General features: G+C 39.4%; 1 protein-coding gene across 7 annotated transcripts in view; it reads right to left on the bottom strand.

Annotated features, from left to right (window-relative positions):
* ZNF521 (zinc finger protein 521) overlaps positions 1 to 21006 on the bottom strand; it is a 230684-nt gene that overhangs the window by 138045 nt on the left and 71633 nt on the right. The window lies entirely within an intron of this gene.

The following is a 21006-nucleotide window of genomic DNA, read 5'->3' as shown; positions in this document are numbered from 1 at the left end:
CCCCGTTTGCCACACATTTGTGAGGTTTTTTCCCCTTGAAGTTGATTCTGAACACAGAAATCTTTTAAAGGCTGAGAGAGACTTAGGTGTTATTCTAAACAATAATAGGAAAAATTACAGGGGAGGAACAGGACAACAATATAAACAGTGATGTTTGCCTCTAATAAGTGCAACCAGATTTCTCCAATAATGACACAATTCAGTTACTGAGAGCTGGCAGCTGGATCATTAAATGTTCAAAACAAACTAACAAACTAACAGCCAGGATCAAGGAAAATAAGAATGTGTCACAAGGGTCAGTTATGAACTGCATTTTTTTTTCCTTTTTAAGTTCAAGAGGTTGCCCACCATTTCTTCCTTTTTGCAAAGGCCTCAGCCAACTGAACTTCCTTAGTCCAGCAGAACCTGTACTGTGAAGTGATCACAGACAAAGCAACTTGTAAAAAACTGGAAACAGGAAAAATGATAAACGTTTATGGTAAAAGCTGAAAGATTTATGAGTTACAAGGAAAAGACAAAACAGAAATGCTAGCCAGATAATAAACTGACTAGTTATCTGTGGTATTACCTCATCTCTACACAGGGCAAGTTGTAACTATTTTTTTCAACAGATGTGCTGTATAGCTTTTGCATCTTTTGTTTTAAATGCAGATTACAATACTGCAATGATCCTACTTATCTTAACATAAAACTTCTTTAAAAATATTAAAAGAATGTTTGAAAGACTACATCAAATTCTTCTATTCCTTTCCAGGGGCAATGCTTGGGTTTTCTTTTTTCCCTTTTAAAAATAAAACTGCCTACAGTAAGACGTCAGAAAAAGACAGGATAAACCCCTTGAAAAATATCTTTCTTAAGGTATTCTTGCAAAGCAGTAAGTTTCTTAACATCTTCAGCCTTCTCTCAAGAAATTTACTACAACAACACAAAAGTTAGAGCTGGCCTATATTATACAAACAAATTCCAAGCCTGCTTACTTTAAGGTAAAGAGATTTTACTAGATTATCAACCTCTCGCTTATCCACAGGAAACAGATGAGGATTCATTCCTTTCCTGCATCTAGAAACTGATGACAACGCCATCTCACTATCAATGCCAGATGGCAACCATCTAACTCTGAAAAAACAACCAAACAGCATTGCTGGATGCCTGCCCATTGACACAATGCTTTTCAGGATAAGTTGGAAACTGCATGGTTTTTTTATCCTCTTGTTTACATCTTGGAGAAGAGGGTTTCACAAATCACACACACCTTTCCCACACAGACACGATATGTATCTGTAATTACCTGCATACAAATCTGCATTAATTGTATATACTTAAATAACAAAATCAAACTCTGGCCTGAGTGCTATGTTTTTGAACTGAAAACAAAGCTGTTTGGTTTTTTTAAGATAAAAATTGAAAAATAAAAATCCTCCCTTCCAGTAAAAGTACTGTCATCTGCTAAAATGCTTCCCAATGTACTGAAGCAAAGTTCCAAATAAAATCAATCAGGTGAGTTTTTAAGTTGATACATTAATGACTGTAACATTCATAGGAGACTTTTAATGTAAATCTGTGTACTGCCTTTTCAAATTGCCAGGTTTGAATCTAAAACTCAAAATTATCAAAACAGTGGAACAAGCATTTGCAAAAAAATATGTAAACGTTTCCTACAGTTTTAAATTTTATTTTAAATGCATCTTTCCAGCTAGGTCTTTTAAATTGGGAAAACCTTTTGTCCTTTAAAAATCCAATATATTTCTGACATACAACCACTGCTGGCAGATAAACAGGAATTTATGTCAAGCAACTGAGTGAAGAAAAATAGTCTGTGACTGCCTAGGCAACATATTTTGTAACCAAATTTAGTATTAAAATGTATATCCTATGGAGAAATGATATATTATTCCATAAAGGTTTAGAGGAATATATAGGAAGTGTTATAAATACTGCCCCATCACTGACATAGTAGTAAATCACTTCCTTTTTGTGGAAGTTTTACCTATTATACAACTATTCCTCCTGGGTCGTAGATCTCAGCAGGCTTTTGGGCTGGCAGCAGGGTCAGGATCAAGCATGGAGTGTGACCATGGCATAAACCCCTTTCCCCCACCCAATTCTCCTTGTTTGCTTGGGGATCTCTTCTCAGCTTTTATACAAGGGTAAGGAAAGCAGAGGGGGAATAGTGAAACTATAACACAGAGATGGTTCTTACTTTCCAACTGGCAAATATAAATGTGTCACTTTGTCATTGCGTTTTTTAATCTGAGCCCATAATAATTCTACAGAGCAATTCTGTTTGTGCAAAAAGGAGAAGAGCAAACCACTTACAAGTCTGACTTCTGTTCCTTTAACGTGAGATGTGAAAATCTTTCAATCTCTCAGAGCTACAGTAGAACCAGCAAGGCAGGGGGAATTCCACACAGCGGAGGACAACAGGATTTTCCTGTCTATGAGTCTAACAATGCAGCCAATATGCTTTCCCAGCTCTCCCTCCAAGCCCAGCATGGTGGAGCTGGGGGAGAGTTGGTGTGGAAGGGGCCCTGGTGGTCAGCCACTGTGCTCCAGAAGGAGGGCCCCTGGGCTGCGCTCACACAGAGGGTTTCAAAGCTGAGCCTGTCAGCTCTCAGTGACCCACAGAAGGACTTTTGAAACTGTCCTTTTGCAACAAGGGAAATGTTTTGCTGCAGTGACTTTTGCTGTGCAGACTCCAACCTGAACACTGGGAACATTGTGTGCAGTGGACTAACGTGCCAGGTGAGCTCAGGGGTTGTCTAGGAATGCATCTGGAGACAGCAACCAAGAAGGAAACCCGGACTAAGGGTAACTCGTGCTACAGCAGGACATGAGTGATGGCAATGTCTGTCCTGTCATCTCCCCACCCTTTCCCACAACGATGCTGTCTCATAAAATTAAGGTGCAACTTTAAGAGCATCTCTCTCAAAATGTCAGTGAAGTGCAACTTGCTGCCCTGCACTGAGGCTACTCCCCATGTGCAAGCATAAGGTGAGCAGACCTGGGCCCTCAAAGCTGTGGCAGAGGAGCTGAACAGAAGGACCCTGCAGCAAACCAGAGGCTCGGAATGCAGACTCCATTCCTACTTTCCCAGGGGAGCTTACCACAGAGCCAGCTCTGTGTTGGAGGTAAAGTTTGACCTGCTGTCAGGGTAAAGGGCTTCAAACCCCTTTTTGCCTATCACTCCCATAGAAAATACAGTTTGCTGCTACTCTGCACACAGCTGCCTGTATATAAATCTGCAGACACCTACATACTGAGCTATATGTCAACATTACAAATACTGATCTTTAATGTTATAACAAGCTGTTTTAAAATACTCTGGACCAAATTCAGATGCACACATACAAGTCCCCAGGAGTGGTACATATCTATGTGAGGGTAGAATAGGGCTCCAGGTATTTGACAGAGTGTTTATGGAGTTTTAAAATATATTTTCTCTATTGACCTTTTTTTTTTTCCTTCAGCACTCACTAAGTGCTACTTACTGTAAATGCCTTTTTTGTGTTACGGCAAGTATTCTGAGTTTCAATGTGATGCACTTAACATGTCCATGTAAATTTTTAATTTTTGGAACCAGTCACTTCACACTCGCTGACTCTAAGAAAGCTCTAGCACTCACAACCCAAAAACTTTGCAGAAAATCAGCTACAAAGCCTAAAAGTCTATTTAAAGATGCAAATGTGTGTGAATAGTTAGTGCAGATGTTTTTCTACACCAACTGTACTTGCTGAGTTTCACCATTTCCATAAAGCACATTAAAACAAGTGTGTGAACACTCTGAGATGAAAGTACCAAGCACTCCTGAGACTTCCAGTGGAAAGTAGAGCTGCCTGACTTTTCTCCAAGCAGACAGGAATGCCCATGATTCAGCAGCCTGAGTAAATAAAAGAGGTCCTTATTTCCTAATTTTGCTGGCTGGCCACACTGCAGCAGTCTCTGTGCTGCTGCCAAAGGGGATGCAAAACTGGAACTACACCCAGCAGCTGAAGGACTGTCTTTGTTAGCCAGCCAGCCCTTCCTGACCATCTTCTGGCAACAAAACTACCGTATCCTGCAAGGAAGACCTCCATCTCAAGCTTGATAATTCTCTAGTCTGTCTAATAGGACAAAACAACAAATTTTGCCTGGTCTGTGTCAGAGGAGGACAGCTGGAAACTCAGTTAGTAGCAGAGTAACACCTGTTCGGTCGTACTGATGGGGGAAAGTGCTCACTAACAGAAAAGTGAAGCAATACCAGAAGGAGTTATCCCACAAAAGGGGGGGATGGAGGAAGCATCAGAGCACAAAAGCACCTCTGTGGAGTTAGCAGCCAGCTACTCATGTGCCAACTCCAGTAGACGTGAGGTCTTAAAAGTGATCTTATCCCTAGTACTGCTGACTGAATTAACAGAACCGCTTCAGAAAGACGTTACTGAGTCACCAGGAAGGTCTATGACATACACATGCTTTAGCTGGAGTATGCTTCAGGGCACTTGCTTTACCATGGCTTATTTTTCTGTATGACTTAAATATGTTTTTGCTTCCACTAGACAAATGGCCACATTCTTAAAGCAAATGTCAGCTAACCTTTGTGTGCCATAATACATAGGGTTCCTCTGACAGAACAGAGTTTACAAATAAGAACAAATTAATATTTTCAATATCCTGTAAGCAGCAGTTTCCCATTTTCCCCATTCTGCTGCTCAAGTAACTGGGGCACAGACAAACTGGAGCACTTTGCCTCAGGTTACAAATGTAATCTGTGCAAAGGAGGAAACAGAACTTGCATCTCTCCGGTCTGAGCCATTCCTGCAAGAAAAATTCTTTATCCCCCTGAAACACAGTGCCGGCAAAATGCCTAAGCTGCTGGACTCGACCAAAGAGAAAGCCCAGCAGTTTAGCTGGACAGACCCCCCCAGCTCTGGGTCCTACTGATACGTTCTCGCTAGTTTGCCCCCGTAACGGTAACGGCAGACTGGTCACACGGCTATCCCCCAGGACCTCATCTGAAGCACTAAATAGCAAGGTTTCTTTAACAGGTACAAAATAACGAGTTACATAGGACGGTAACAGACACTAAAAATGAAATATCAAGTATACCAGGCAGTAACACATAAACCCATCTACTCTGTACTGCCACAGGCATATGGATTGTGAATGCACATGTATGCGTTTATGCACTGGATTGCTATGTAGTTATTATTTGTTGGCCCACTACCAGCCAAAAACCTGTTCATACGCCAGTGCACAGACATACATGCACTCATACACATCTATTGAAAACTCGTAAAACAAAAAGCTTTGTTAATTTACCACATGGCTACGAGGCAGAATTTGATTTGTAAGAAAGGAAGGACTACACAGCAAGTAGGTAGTTCAGTTAACTGGATGTATGATAAGGCTCCACAGTTTTAAATCCTTGCATTTTTGTGCAGGTAATTGAGTGGAGTGGTTATTATATATCATATAGTTTACTTGTAATGGCCGTTTCAGGTTTTAGCGCTGGCCACATTTTATGTTATTACCACCACTAATTGTCTGCAGGGCTACCTTGAAAATGAGATAAGGAATCTTAGGGGAATATGCAGGTGTGAATAAATAGTAAATGAAGAGGTTAGATATTGCTGAAATAAAACAATATTGTACTGTGTGCTGAATATATCTAAATAACTAGAAGATCAAAGGACAGTGTTTAAGGATTAACATGACTTCAGTGATGGCCTAACATACATGCCATGAAGCAAACTATAGTTTTGAAGCTTTTAATAGAATTAGCAGATAGTACTAGACTCTAAAGTAACTTTAAATAAAATATACATTATTACATAACATTCTCTGTTTACTTTCAATAGAAATGTACACAGTCTTGGAAAAGCTGAAACTTTAATATAACCATCACATTTTTTTCACATCAGTGACCCCACATTAAACTCACTCATTTGTCTCATAACTTATTAAATGGCTTGAAAACTAATACTCTGTAATGGGCATTCAAAAGAGAAATGTGAACTTTAAAAATTATTTATAATTTACAGATGTTTTTTAAAATCTATCAATATTTCAAAACTGCTCTGGGAGCATCAATTAAATGCATTAACAGTTAGATTACTGGGGGAGAAACATACAGGGGTTCCTGACCAAAAGAACTGAGACAGCTGGTAGGGAGGTTTCCCCATTTTAAATTTCATAACCAGAGGAAAGGCAGCTCCTAGAAACAACAAATAAGTCACTTTTATACCTCACAGGAAAAACCTGCTTGCTTTTATAAAATGCTTTTAATGCCTACATAAGTAGTTAACATTCCTGTATTGCTCTCCTAAGGTAACCTAAGCCTCCAGTTCCATTATGTCTTCTTCAGAAGACATATTACTATTACATATGTAGAGAGGAGCATAAATGTTTTCCTTGATTGTTGCTTAAAGTTCATTTGAACAGACGGAGCCCAATGAATTCCATTTTCTGCAGCCAAATTAAAGAAAATGTAAGCAGTTCACATTCTGCTCCACCTTTCAAATCATACACAAAACCCAATTTGCAACTAGAAGAAAACAGAGCTACTCTTTGCTTGTTTGAGGAGGCTGGTATTTTGTGCCTCTGTAGGCAAAGAGAAAGAATAAGTAATTTTCCACAGTCCTGTACATATAACTAATGACAGTCACCATCCTCACAGCTTATTATACTGCTTTACATAATTGGGAATCGCATGTCACACAATTAATTTACAGGGGTTGTTTAGTTGTGACTATACAAGCACTAAACGATCCAAATTAGCTCATTTGTCCACTGCTTAAATGTGACAAACACATTTACACTGTAGTTCTTCCGCCATTAAGTTGCTGTTTCTTTCAGTTGCTGTTTTTGTTTGTTTGTACAATATGAGTCAGAGACCACCAGGCTTGTTCCATCTGAAGGTAGGGTCAGAAAAAAAACACCCTGAGAACAATTACATTTAGAATCAAGATAATGGCAGAGCAAAAGCCCATTCAAATACTCCAACAAACTTGCACATAAAAATGATTTCCTAAGAACCTGTATATTAACAACCTCACGTATTAAAAGTAGTGATTCAGTCAATCAGGTCTTTGCTAGAGAATAATTATTATAATTTGTTGTGCTGATAACAGTATTTGTTTTGCTTATTAAGAACAGCAAATGACTAGGGGATAACAGTTCAGGGTTCCTCACTGGACTCCAGTATTTCCCTCCGCATTCTGCTTTCACTGGGTCATGCTCTCCCCAGGCAACATCATGAATAGGACCAAAAGCCCCCTCTCTCCAATCTTCCCCCATGCTGCAGCTCCTTTTGAAAGCATCAGATACAGCAGCCCCTGTAACACAGTCCCAATCAAACTTTCCAGTGACATACAGGTACTAAAATGAATTGACTGTTTCTGTCTTTCTTTTCGAGGTCACAATGTAAGGAGTGTGTCTTAAGTCAGAGAAATGTCATTCTTTCTCTTTCCTTCCCAAAATCAAATGGTCCAGAAGATCAGACCCTGAGAGCTGAAGGAGACCCTGCTGCACAGCTGCCCTCCAAGTCCCCATTCCCACACAGCTGCAGGGCCCTGCAGGGAGAAGGGCAGGCTGTCAAAAGCTCCCTAGCTGGAGGCTCAGACGAAAGACGGAGCCCCTGGGCAGATTTGCAGGTAGAAACCCCTAGATGTCAAGCACCACCTTGGGTCCTGATTTGAGTATTTCCCTTCTTTCAGTTAATCTTGAGTTTAATCATGAAGGTCTGCAGAGACTGCTGTTGGTGTACCTTACACTCGGATGCCTTCCCCTGTTTTTTATAATGTATGCCTGTCTGTCCCACTTGTGCCTACATTCCAACCACCCCAATTCATTGCTTCATTGCCTCTAGATCTAAACAGCAACAGCAAGACACAGTTTGGAGAAGGCTAAACTAGGACAAAGAAAAGAAGGAAGGCAATATGTGGAGAAGTAAAAGAAAGGAATATAGGATAGAGAGAAAGGAGTAAATAATTGCATCTGAAAGAAACCCAGGCAAAGATATCTAAAATTTTTTTCAAGGAAATGGAAAGTAAAAGGAAATTAAGATCAAGCAAAAGCAGTGTAGGCAGTTAACGCTTTCAAAAACACATCAGTGTTATTTTACAGTGTGCTAGAATTAAATACAGTAAATAAACACAGAACTGCTTATTTCTCAGAATGACAGAAATGTGGTGGCGGTCTTATTTACACAGGTGAAAACTCCTGGACCTAGATCTGCAAAGGGACCTAGGTGTCTCCAGGAGCCTAAGAAGTAAAGAAAGCAGGATTCATGGGGCCCTGGGGGGGAACCAGGAAAAGGTCTGCAACCTCGCAGCTTGGGCACTCAGCTGGGAGAGGGGAGTACTGGGCTCTTTATACATTAAAGAGGCACTGGATAAAACCAAAAATAAACTTAAGCTGAGTTCCAGACTGCAAGAACCCCTGGACTAAATGAGTGTCCTTCTCAAAAGGTTAACAAGTTCCTTCTCAAATGTGCTCCTACCAGCCCTATGAATAGGATACTCTTTCCCTCATCAAGCCCAGCTTCCAGGAGACGAGACCTCCGCACAACTGAAGACCCTCTGCTCAGAGGTAGGAAACACGGCTTTGAATCCCCTCAGGATGTTCAGGAAACTGAATCAAGACATCATGCCATTTAATACTTTACCTACTTGGCCCTTATGCAGGTAAGGCAGGAACACAGCACTTTCTGCTGAAAGTGCCCAACAAGTTCTGGGCTTAGTACAATGCTCTCCATGCAGCAGACTAATCAAAGGCAATGGGTACCCAGATGCTCACACTCCAATGGTTTGCACAGACTACCAAACCACAGCAACCTGAGAAACTTTTCATGAAAAGAAGAGGTGCCTACCAAACTGAGGCAAACTCAGGGAGCTAAGTTTTGGATAACCAATTCTATTCAGCTTCTTATAGTCCCTCCACATCCCATTTTAGGCTCTCTTCTTTTAGATCTGGCTGTTGTACTGCACAGATGTGCTGCACAGCTGTTAAAAAAGATGTCCTGGAGCAAAGGTAACCTTGATTTTTAAACTAAGTCAGTGCTCAGGATGGCAGACAAATGCTTACACCCACTCCAGTGCAGCACAGTGACACTGGGGGCAGCATGTCTTTTCAATGTAGTCAAAGTGCTGCGTAAGACAGTCCTTTCTCCCTGACTCTTATTTTCCCCAGGTTGCTTGTATGAGAACGCATGTGGATGTCTGTGCCATGGGACAGGCACTGCTTGGCAGGTGTACATAGTTTCCTCTAAAATACAGGCAGTCTAGCCTGTAAGGGGAACCTAATGAATTTCCCAGTTCAAAATGGTCAGAAGACCAAATCCTACTATGAAGCTGTCACATGTAAACTGTCACACCTACCATCTTCCTATCTTGCAGAACATCACTCTGTGTGGAATTTTGCAAGGTAAGAGTTGCATTTGAAATATATATTTATGCTTTTTTAGGTCCTCTCACGTTAATATAGGTTTATTTGGGTGATTAAATTGTAAAAAAAGGTGAAATTCCTTGCAAAAGGCAGATTCTTCCTTCTCTTCTGTAGAATTCCCATTCTACAAAGCCTGCTGAAACTCATGATTAACTGTCTGAAATAGAGGCCTCTCCAAAAATAAAGAGATATCCACTTTGTTAAAGACTGTTTCTAAAACAACTCTTTGTAGCTTCCTCAGTGTAGAATGGAAGCCCGATGTTAAATACAGTAAATTAAGCCTTCTGTTGTCAGAGCTGGAAATAAGAGTAGAGCAGAATAGTGGCTGGATTTGAAATGATTCTTTTTTTTTTTTATTGTCTTCATTTACATCCTGTCTAAGGTCTTCTGAGGAGCTCAAGGTGTCTTATCTCTGGTTACCAGGGGGTATTTTGCAGTCAAAGCAGTTAACGTACTTTCTCTCTCTCTTTTTTAAGACCATCTTATCTTATCAGACAGATCTCTTCAGGCTGAGGAGAACCCATACTTATCAGCTGCTGTACACTGTATTGACAGCTCAGTGCTGCGAGGGACAAATGAAAGCTTAGGGCAGAAAAAGATCAGTTAACCTGTTCCACTCTCAGTTTAGACTAATCTTTGGTTTGTCTAACTTCAGGAAACACTGTACATTTTTTCTCCGTTTACTTGGACAACAGAGGTGCACAATCGCATCCTTGGCTGCTAAATCCGGTGCACAGGTACAGGCACCCTAATAATCCCCAAGGCAGTCTGCCTGTTGACTTGTAAACGCCAGCAGCACTCTGCCAACCTCCAGCAACTCCTTCTCCAGGTGGCCTCAGAGGCAGTGGGCTGTTCCGGGAGCACCTGAAAGTTCCTGAGATCACCCAGCAGGCAAAAACTAAGGGCTGCACAGACTTGTAATTTGTGAACCAGCCTTCCCTCAGAGCAAGGGGAAGTATGCACACTAAAGGCCAGAAAAGGAAAGTAATCTAAATAATCTAAAGTAATCTAAAGGAAGTCTAAATGTAAGTAACGAGGATGAAGGCGAACCTGAAGAGCATCCTGCAAGCCTGCAAGCCTTTACAGCATGCTGTGATTGGTAACTAAGAGCAGTCAGCCCTGCTAACTGGGATCTCTAGAAAATACACAGGACAGATTTCTCACTTACCACAAAAAAAGACATAGATGGCAAGATTCCTCTTGTCCTTTTACTGATGTCATGAGAAGTGAACCAGGTCTAAAAAGTTACAGCTGCTGGTACTGAAAAATCATTCACCATAATTTCAGGTAGAAAAACATTCAGTTGTAGATTGAGCCATGTGCCGGTCCTGCTTTCTACTTTTTTATGTTTATTTTTTCCCTCCCTTTTGTGTCCAAACACTCCATGAGCACTTTTTTTATTAGTGATAACCCCAGACTTTCCCTGCAGAGAAGGTTCACTATTAATTGCCCATTATCTTGGTGTGTCAGCACAAAGGAGAGGGGAAGAAATTCTCATCCAAACGGTTTCACCTCCCTCTCTTGAGAGTGATGCCCTTGTCAGGGCATTAAAGACATGAAAACCTGCCACTTATCAGAATTGTGTTTGAATCGAACTACTGTCCTTGAAAACAGTAGACACCAGATACCATCAAAATAAGCCACATTGGCAGATCCTGTTCCACTGTGACTTAGGCAACCTTTATACAGCCTACATACACACTTGTAACTGGGCATGATCGGTAACATTATAGCCATAGTTTCAAATAAGTAAGGCATGTTCTTTTCCATTTTATAAAACAATAAGCATATTAAAAATAGCAACTGCCAGAATGAAGAAAAGTTGGCTAGCATCTATGTTAAGTCTCTAGGTACCATATTAAAATGTGGGATAGTAGTATGTACAGATTTTTTGAAAAGAGATGGGAGTAGAAGGCAGAAGATACACATGACATTTTTTATGAAACAGTTTGGAAGACTTCAACAGTTTAAATAAGCCTAAGGACACACTTGAATGTAAACTCATTGCTGAACCAAATCATAAAATTTTTTAATTACTTCACACCACCAAATCTTAACCAAACATAATTCAAACCTAGAATGAAACAATATTTCAAAGGAGTCTTTAACAAGTCTATTAACCTGATCAGAAATGAAAACAAAAAACCAAACCCCAAAAAACTTAAGTTATTTCCACAGCAGCAGAGCTCTATATGTCTTTTTTGGGCAATAAATGACTGCCCTCACTTTTCACAATTTAAAGTCACAAAGAGAGAGGGAAAAAATAGAAAAAAGTTACGCTCTGCTTTTAACAAGTAAACAAGTGTACAAATTAATTCAGAGAGCTGTAATTTTGAAAATTTTCTATGTTTAATGTGCACTGCAGTTAAACTACTTTTTCTGTACAAATTAATTTACTGCATCAGTGATCGATGTTTATGTTTAGGCAATTTTATTTCTCAGTATGGTAAAATTAGACCTAATAGTTGCAACCTGTTATGTCCAATCTGTCACTGAAATTCAAATTGCCTTTTTCCTATTATTCAAGGAGCAATTTGGAGGAATTAAAGCCATCTAAAACCAGAAGACAAACAATTCTCTGTAAGGACTCAATAGCCTGTGTCATCAACCTGCTCTAGAAAGTGGTGGTCCTTCCTTGGCAGTACCATTGCTACCATTTCCTCCGGTTCAGAACATTTGCAGCCTGAAATGCCACAGAAGGCACAAGTGCCTGAAAACAGCAGAGCATTGTGCCACTCCTTGAAGGGAATGTTAGGACAGGATAGATTTTGAACTAACAGAAATAGCATTAACAGCTAACAGAAAGATCATTCTCTCTATTCTATAACTGTTGATGTTCAGATATTTTCAATTAGCCATCCATGTATCTACAGAAAATAGATTTTGTTCTTCAACTGGGACAAGTTAGTTATTGCCATCTTGTTCTTGTCAGTGAAGCACTCAGCTCCTACCGAAAACCACTATTTATTGCTTCTAGTACTGAAATATACGTGTTGAACTCTGTTTACTAGCCATTGTCTTATTTTTCCTCACTTCAAGTGAAATGGCTGCACTATCCACACCAGACTATTCCCATGAATCCCCTGAGGCTTCTAGAAACCTAAAAGACTTTCACACATCTTCCAATGTATCTTATATGTTTTGATCACATTTAAATTTCTGGATGGGATGTTATATGCTGTTTCTGTTCTCATTTTTCTGTTCTATTCTTAAGAGCCTAACAATAATCCTCCTCACAATTAAGAAACAAATACTCACTATCTTTTCCCCTCTCACACATCTACCATTATCTTTAGTTTTACTTTTTCTCTCTGTGTTTGTGTTTGTGTTTGTGTTTGGGAAGGACAGACTCATTTTTCTCACACACACAAAAAAAAATACTTCGCTTTCCGAACACCAGCCTGCATACAAGTTTTTGGTCTTGTCGGTGATGGATGGAATAGAAACAGTGAGATGAGAGATAATGTTGATTTTGAGGAGATTTTGCATCTTTTCCAGTCATTTTGTTTTACATTCTCTCTTTCATCACTTTTAAAATTCCAAGTAGGCTCATTCCTTGGCAAGATTGTTCAGTTCATCAAGATGATTAATAATTTTACAACTAGGTTGTACTGATTAATGTGGATTAGCCAAGTGATTAATAATTATAATGTTTTGCAGGACCAAGCTGCCCTAAACATCTTGGTCTTTGATAGTATTTTACAAGTGGAACTTCCTTAGATGGATATGTAACTTCCTGGATTCCCAAGGCTCAGCAAAGTGGCATGGCCTTACCCCTGGGTTCACTCCTCTGTTTTAGTGCTCATAAACCATTTTCAGATGACAATATTTGAACTAAGACCCTTGCTTTCTGTACAGCACTTGGCTGCTATTTCCTCTTCCTCCTAGTTGTTTGTTTCATTCCCCTGATTGATGTTATCAGACTTATCTCGATGTGAGGTAAAACATGCCTTTTTACTGATTCCTATACAATTTCTAAAACAAAGACCTGAACTTCTGCTGATCCTTTGCCAGCCCTTGGCATAGCACAAATAACAACATCATTTACATGGGCTTGGGTACGTATGTAACACTTAAATCACTTGTCCAAGGTAGAAAATAGACACCTTAATTGTAGTGCTTGAATTTGAAGCACAGACCATTGTATTCCGCGATTACATTTACATCCTTCCTCCTGAAGTGGCCAATGAACCAAATCACTATTTATCATCTATTGTACAAGATTTCCTGACTCTGCTTCTGTTTAGACTCCTGTTTTGCTGATACTGGACTTTATAGTATTGTCAGTCTCCAGAGGGGCATATAAAAGCACAATCTATTCCTACGACTGAATAGCAGGCTCTGTGTTAGGTAATGCATTGGCCAGTAGGCTGCACTTTCTTGCTAATCACAGTGGAAGTTTTCTCTTAAAGAAAACATGGCACAGCAAATGGCATGGAATCAGCTTGCTTTCTAATTGGAGCTTTCTTTTTAATTTTCTCAGTAATAAGTTTCCCCATAAACACTTTCTTCTATATTTGGATACTGGATTTAACCCTCATACAAAATAAGACACAATGATATATTTATTTGATCTTTTCTAAAGCACCAATTGGAAGCCAAGTAGCATAAAGAGCCAAATGCAAAACAGTAAAAGCAGAAAGCAAAATCTAATAGCATGTTACAATATGCTATACACACAGAATTCAAAAGGGACCTGCCAGCCCCAAAAGATTCAATTCCTGACTAGTTAGAGGAAAGAGAAAAACAAAAGGGTAGCAGATGCAAAAACAAAGGTAGGGAGCCCATAAAACAGTCATGGATAGGCCAACTGAAATAAACAGGGCTTGCAGCTTGCCTTAAAGGCAGCCAGCAAGGGGCTCTGGCAGGGAGTTCCACAACCGAGGACAAGAAGCACTTGCCTTCAGCCTGCGCCTGACTCAGCCCAGGGAGAGAAAGCTGACTATGTCCAACTGCGAGCAACTGCCAGACAGGGACACGGAGTGCAAGGCTCTGCCCAAGAACCAGGGAATTAAAATTTGAACAGCTACGTGGACAGAGATGTACTTTTTAATATATCAGCCTTCCACCCCAAAGAGGGTCCAGATCAATTTCAAGGGAAACAATTAGGAGCACATTACAGTAGTCTAGCCCAGATGACTGCAGTATGGTTTTTGTCCAAGATTAAGCAAACTGTTCAAATAAGTTGGAAATTCACCCCTAGGATGTAGAACTAGGGCCCTTCTTTCTGGGGAAGGAACAATGTTGGTCAATAATACTCCCAACAAGTATCCCGTGCTAGCCTGAAAATGTGTCTCTCCACATCCCAGAACACCAGAACACTTCCTGCTTCTTTATTTCAAGCCCATTAAAAAGGCAGCCTCAAGGCATATTGTCTAAATGTTTCTCCCCATTTTCCACAGCCTTGTAGATGTTGTGCTACCACCAGTTTCACTCCTCTAAAGCATGTCTACTGGAGACACATGTTACATGCCTGCAAATATACTGCAGACCTCCTCTAAGCAAGCACAGTTCATAACAGACCAAATGAAAATATCACATATTGCGATGTCTCCAGCCAGTTAATGGAACCACAACCTCTAACTCCCCTGATATCTCACATCCCACATAAAGACAGAGAAGAGGAAAAAAAAAAAAAAAAGGAGATGTAGTGGAAGACTGCCTCGTTGGAAAAAAAAGCAAATATTCATCTTGGAATAAGGTATTACCCATTTGGTCCAACCATTTAATTGCTCTTGGCCAGATGCCAGTTTTGGGTTAGCTCTTCGGATAGCTGACAGGGTCTGCAGTCATGGGACAGGAGCCCTCACCCGTAACATGGACACAGTGGCAGCTTGAGGAGGGAAGAACTGGGGAGTGAAGGGTACACTAGGAGCATCCTGACCATCCGGAGGAGCCAGTAACAGCTGTTCCTGCCGAGCTACAGTCCCAACACAGGGTCACTTCAAAAAATTGGTAATCCAGGCAGAATCATGCTGTGGACTGGATCTCGCTTGCAGGACATTTTTTGGACTAGTCTGTATCAACTCCAAAGCAAAAGCTCTTCTCTGATTTTTACTGAGGCAGAAAAAAAGCCTGTTTTACGGCTTTTTATCTCATGGGCATAAGCCCAATCAAAACAATCTGAAATGCAATCAAGACAATTATTTTTTTATTCCTTCTGATCCTAACATGACTGCAAAGGAGACTGATAACCTTCCGGTCTGATCTTCATCTTCCTGGCAAAAAGGAATATGAACAACAGCAGAGCAGACAATTGCTGACTTTGTACCAATGTGCAGGCAGCCTATACTAACCAGGCAGCCTGTAACAGGAAACATTTCCAGGAATTTTACATGTGTTTTTATTACAGCAGGATCTGTTTTCTCGGTTTAATTCAGTCGTGAGCTCGGATTTTAGAATGCAGTGGTACAACATTCTGTCTGCTGCTTAGAGAGTGGGAGGGCTGAAGAAAGGCTGCATTCTCCCTGAATTTTCTACGTAACTACTTGGCTTTTGTTCTTTGGCTCTAATGTCTGCTACTTCAGCCCAGGCATACCATCCCCACATTGGACCACTTTACTTGCATGGAAAACTTCCAGATCTCTGCTGCTATTTGATACAAATTACTGCCCCTGAAATATTCTAATTTGCTGACCTCCTTCACAAATGAAAAACTGCGTTCCTGTGAAGAGGCAGTTTGTACCACCTCAGACTGTCTTATGTGAGGTAAAGACAACAAGTGACCCTGACTTAACTTTATCACGAGCTCCTACTCATATTACATGAAGAATTTAACCCTAAGTGACCATTTTCATAAGCTCAACTACATTAATTCCTTTCCCCATGTATTTAATTGCAAAAAGCTAATATTACTGTGTGTGGCAGGCATGATGTACTGGTGATGTATTGAACACACTGAGGAAACTTCTAGCAAGACATTTATATCAATGAAATATTAGCAGACACATCCAACAGACAGGGACTAGCAGAAAAAGAATTGGCCTATCTTTTGAACACTAGGCTGCTTCAGTTAACTTAGGTCAAAGTACTGAAATACACTAAAATCCACAGTCTCAGAAGAAAATTCTGGCCCTGCTGAAGCCAATGGAATTTTTGCTATTAACTTTTAATGGGACGAGCATTTTAGCTTTGGTCTGGATCTGATTCGAGGTAGGGTTTAAGAAAATCAAACTTATTGCCTGGGAGTCTAGTGGTAATATTCAAAACGAATGAGCTATATTACTTGGGTTCATGAGGAAAATACAAAGTGAAAATTATGGTAACTTTTCAAGGTTTATTAACTCAAGTCCCATAGCCTTGAGGGGCTATCTCCATCTGCCCTATTTATATGCTACCATGACAGTTCTTGCTCTTCAGTACGTTACATTAAAAAAAGTCTTTGTATTGTAGAATTTTTTTAACTTCCCACAGAGAAGTATTTTCAGCGAAAGCATACCGTGATTTTATTTTAAAATAATTAACTATAAAATATTTTTTTAACCAAATACAAAACTTAAACATCAACTTGGATAAAATTCATTCTGAAGTGACTGTTTGGAAAGCTAACATATATATGAAAAATATTGTTATGTGTAATTTCATATATACATAAAAATAAATAAAGGCAGATTCAAAATGAAAGCTTTCCCTTCTTCCACAAAGACCCTGAGATGTAAATCACATCTTTAACTAATTCCTGATAAAAAATAAATCCGTATTTCTGAAGTCACTCTTCCAGAAAACCTTGCAAGTTTAACTGAGCCACAGCTTGCATTCCAAAAGTGAGACCTCCTCCCAGGGACTACACTGCTCCTGGCTCTGTCCCTGTCAGCTGGCTGACTGGCTGGAGGTATCTCGCAGGGTACAACTACAGCATGACTGCATTGAAAGAGGGGGTCTCTTGGCTGGCCCAGTAGTGTGATAAAGGAAATATAGATCTGAAAACAATATTTTTGATGACACTAATGGCCAAACTTTACCTCTCCCATGATTCAGCTAAAATGAGATGCGCAGTGGTTCATTACACAGTAGGATGTCAAGTCTTAGTGTGTTCAGGTGTAAGCAGAGCAATTTCTTAAACTGCACTTAATGGCCCTGTCACAGGCACAAGAACTACTTGCACATGGTCTGTAAAGAGCTGCTTGATCATATGGCATGGCTCCCCACTTCCAGATGTAACTGCCTTGAAGGCTAACCAGCACGCATTGTTTTGCTAATCCTACATTTCCTTATTAAGAGTTGCCACAAATATTTATGGAGTCATGAAAGGCAGATAGATGGCTTGCAAAAGGATCAGAATGATTCCTGTGTGCTTTCCACTTTATGAACTTAGTGAAGTCCTGTTTTATAGCTGACTCTGGAAAACTTTTAGATGTGTCTCTCTAGTTCCTCTCATCTTTTCACCATCGTCCTACACTTCAACTAAGCTCGCAGTTCCAAGAGGATCAAGTTGCTTTGGTCAAGTTTTCAACACTAAATATTGAAAATTTCCTGTACTCCCAATCATTCTGGCAAGAACTAACTTGTTCTTTTCTACTGAAATAAGTGCTGATCTACAATCTGAGTCATATTATCAACATTTTTTTTTGAGTGAGGTGTTCAGTTGTTTGGAATTTGCCCTTTTATGGATTATTAACAATGCATGTGACTTCCTGAAATTAATACACTAATGCTTTGTTTGCTGGCCCTCCCAGTCAATTTCTAACCAGGAACCGATTTGTGTGGAACTCTGCTGACAACAGTTCTATTTTCTCTACCAAATTACATACTTGAATAGCTGAGTGTTCCATCATAAAAAAAAAAGGAAAAAAACCAAAAAGCCTCCTCAAAATCTTACTGGCTTTCACTGAGGCTCTCAGTCATCACACTCATTGGATGTGCTAGGCAGCAGTGTCTTTTTTTTGAGCTTTACACAGTTTTTTTCCTAATTTACTTGTTCGATATTTTAAAGCCTTCTTAAATTTAAGATGCAAGATTGTTCCTATGAAAGATGTGTCTCTGACAGGCTTACTACTTTTCTGCTGAAGATTTTGCTCTCACATTTTGGAGGGATGTAAGGTAACATCAAGAATTAGTCTGCATCAGTCTTATATTAGTGTAAATTCATCAACTTCAAATGTGTTACTTTTGTCAGATGTCAGTGTGAGACCCATGAGAACAGATTAGGCACACAAAGATGACTTTCCATTTTATAGAGCTGTCTGAAAAGCTTCTGGTTCTTAAAGATGTGTAGTTCCTGTAAAAATGGCTGCTGAGCCCTTCAGATTGAAATATTTTATCAATATGTATATTTTTAACCACCATAGTAATTATAGTTATCAACATCAGTGGCAAGGAGGAGTAGACAACTTTGTATAGGTTTGGCTCTTCTCTCCCCATTTCCATTTACAACTGCCAAACTGCCCGCTCTGTTTCTTATGTAAAATTGCAGATGTCTTCCTATTAATCAAGAGCCTAATACACTCCAGATGAATAAACAACTTCAGCACTGCAGCATGTACCTCACTTTTTAAACCCAGGATTTATTGGAGTGGCCTGTTCCAAGATCTCTTAACTTAAAAAAGATGGTTTATTGTTCCTCGCTTCTACAGCAGTGGCCTAATAAATGCGTTGAAACTATGTTTTTGTCCCTTTGCAACCTAGTATTCAAAGAGATTTCCAACCCTATAGTGTAACATTATCCAAATCCTTTGAAACCCTAAGTAGTTGCTCAAACTCAATCATCCACATACAGAAGACTTCATAGGGAATGGAGAGCCAGGTGATCCCTCAGCCAGCAATGACTGGGCTGCAGCTGTGGGCAGTCCTCAGTTGCCTGCAGAATGCTACAGCACATTTAGTGACGTTCACTGCATCCCCATGTGCCATCCTACAGCACAGGGACTGAGCTTTTTCTCTGCAATGCCCATTTGTAGGGAGAACATATAGCTCCCAGTACTTCCCTCCAATTACAAAAGAAAAAAAGCAGTTCAGGGGAACTCATGTACTTGTGTATCAATTCACTGATAATAAGTGTTTCCAGTATTTCGCTGCAGATTTTGCCTGTAAACCAGCTAATCAAAATTGGTTTAAATATTTCTATTTAAAATTAAAATCTTTCACAGCCTAAACTGTTCTGTGTACTTTAATTTACATTCTCTAAATTGGAGAAAAACAGATCCTTTCTTTTTAATCATGTAGAAACAGGAAAAGGAAATAATAATTAGGGTTTTAAAGCATATATTAACACATGGATTGCTAATTTTTTAATTATTGTTTCAAAATATTGGCACCCTCCTTAGAACTTTCAGATTACTAATGTGCTTGCTAATATTGGACTGCTAAGGGTGGTTCTATTAATAAGATGTATGTATATAGAAAGCTGGAAAAAAGTAAAGGTTATAATATTAGCATACCTTACTCATTTTTAATTAAAGAATTAAAAAGCCCAGTCTTTGGGGGGTTTGGGAAAATACTGTAGCCAAATGAGACCAATTAACTTCATTAGCTTCTGCAAATACCTACTTTTCCAGCACATTTCTACTTTTCCATCTGCTTCACAACTACACATGTCTACAAATTAACATTTTATTTATGATTTAAGGTTCCATTTCATAAAAATTAGGTATTCATTGCACACAGGTTCCTTTATTTATTGAAAAATCATTCTTCACTCTTTTTTTAACTCTGAATGAAAAAAGCATGCAGCTTGCAACTGCAAAAAAACACAACGCAAATCAGGGTTGAATCTTGAAAGTGGAAACATTGATACAACAACAGGAACTGCACAAAAAACTATTTTAAAATGAGAGTTGGAAAAATTCAGAATAAAGAATATGATAAAAGTGCCATTGAGATGCCCTACTGCTACCTCTGAGTTACACAAACATTTTCCTGAGCCATTTGTTATAGGTTAGGAGTCAGGCAAATCTTATCACACACAGCATCAGTTTCACTCGTCTTGTTCTCAACTATTCAGTATCCTTTACAGCATGGACCACCAAATCTCCAGCACTTTTCTCTTAGGAAGAGTTTTGCAATGGTTACTAATGTTAATACAAAAAGTAAATTGATTATTCTAGTCATTCAGCAGTACAGAAAATACATTTACAACTTCGATATCAAGCAAAACCACTAATTTACCTCAACCTCACCATCATTATGTATTTCACTTATGATTATACAGCAGCTTCAAGTGTGAGCAGTTTTAATGGACAAGAAAACCTTCTCTAAGGCAACATACTATTAAAATAGTTTTAGAAAAAAATGGTATTTTTATGACTTGGATGAAGGGAGCTATTAGGATTGTTTTACATGTCCAGAGAGGAACGGACACACTCTCCTTCTGATTTTGCTTCTCATGTAAGAAAGTCAGCAATCATTGTTCAGAAAGGCAGCTCACCATACAAAGAACCAAAAAAACGAAAAGGAAATACTGAAGAGGCTTTTTAAATTTGAAGTACAAATTAACGATGTAACTCATGAACTGGTCATCTAGTTTTCTTCTGGCTATAAAATCATTTTATAGGTAGTTACTAAACTGTGATCCTCTAGGTGAGGTGCAGCCAGGGGAATAATTTCCTCTCTTTGCTATAATACTGAGAGAAGAGAATAAAATGCACCTGT

This window comes from Chiroxiphia lanceolata, chromosome 1, assembly GCF_009829145.1.
Source record: "Chiroxiphia lanceolata isolate bChiLan1 chromosome 1, bChiLan1.pri, whole genome shotgun sequence".
NCBI classification, from domain to species: Eukaryota; Metazoa; Chordata; class Aves; order Passeriformes; family Pipridae; genus Chiroxiphia; species Chiroxiphia lanceolata.
The sequence above is the reverse complement of the archived record's forward strand: the minus strand, read 5'-3'. Positions and strand labels throughout refer to the sequence as shown.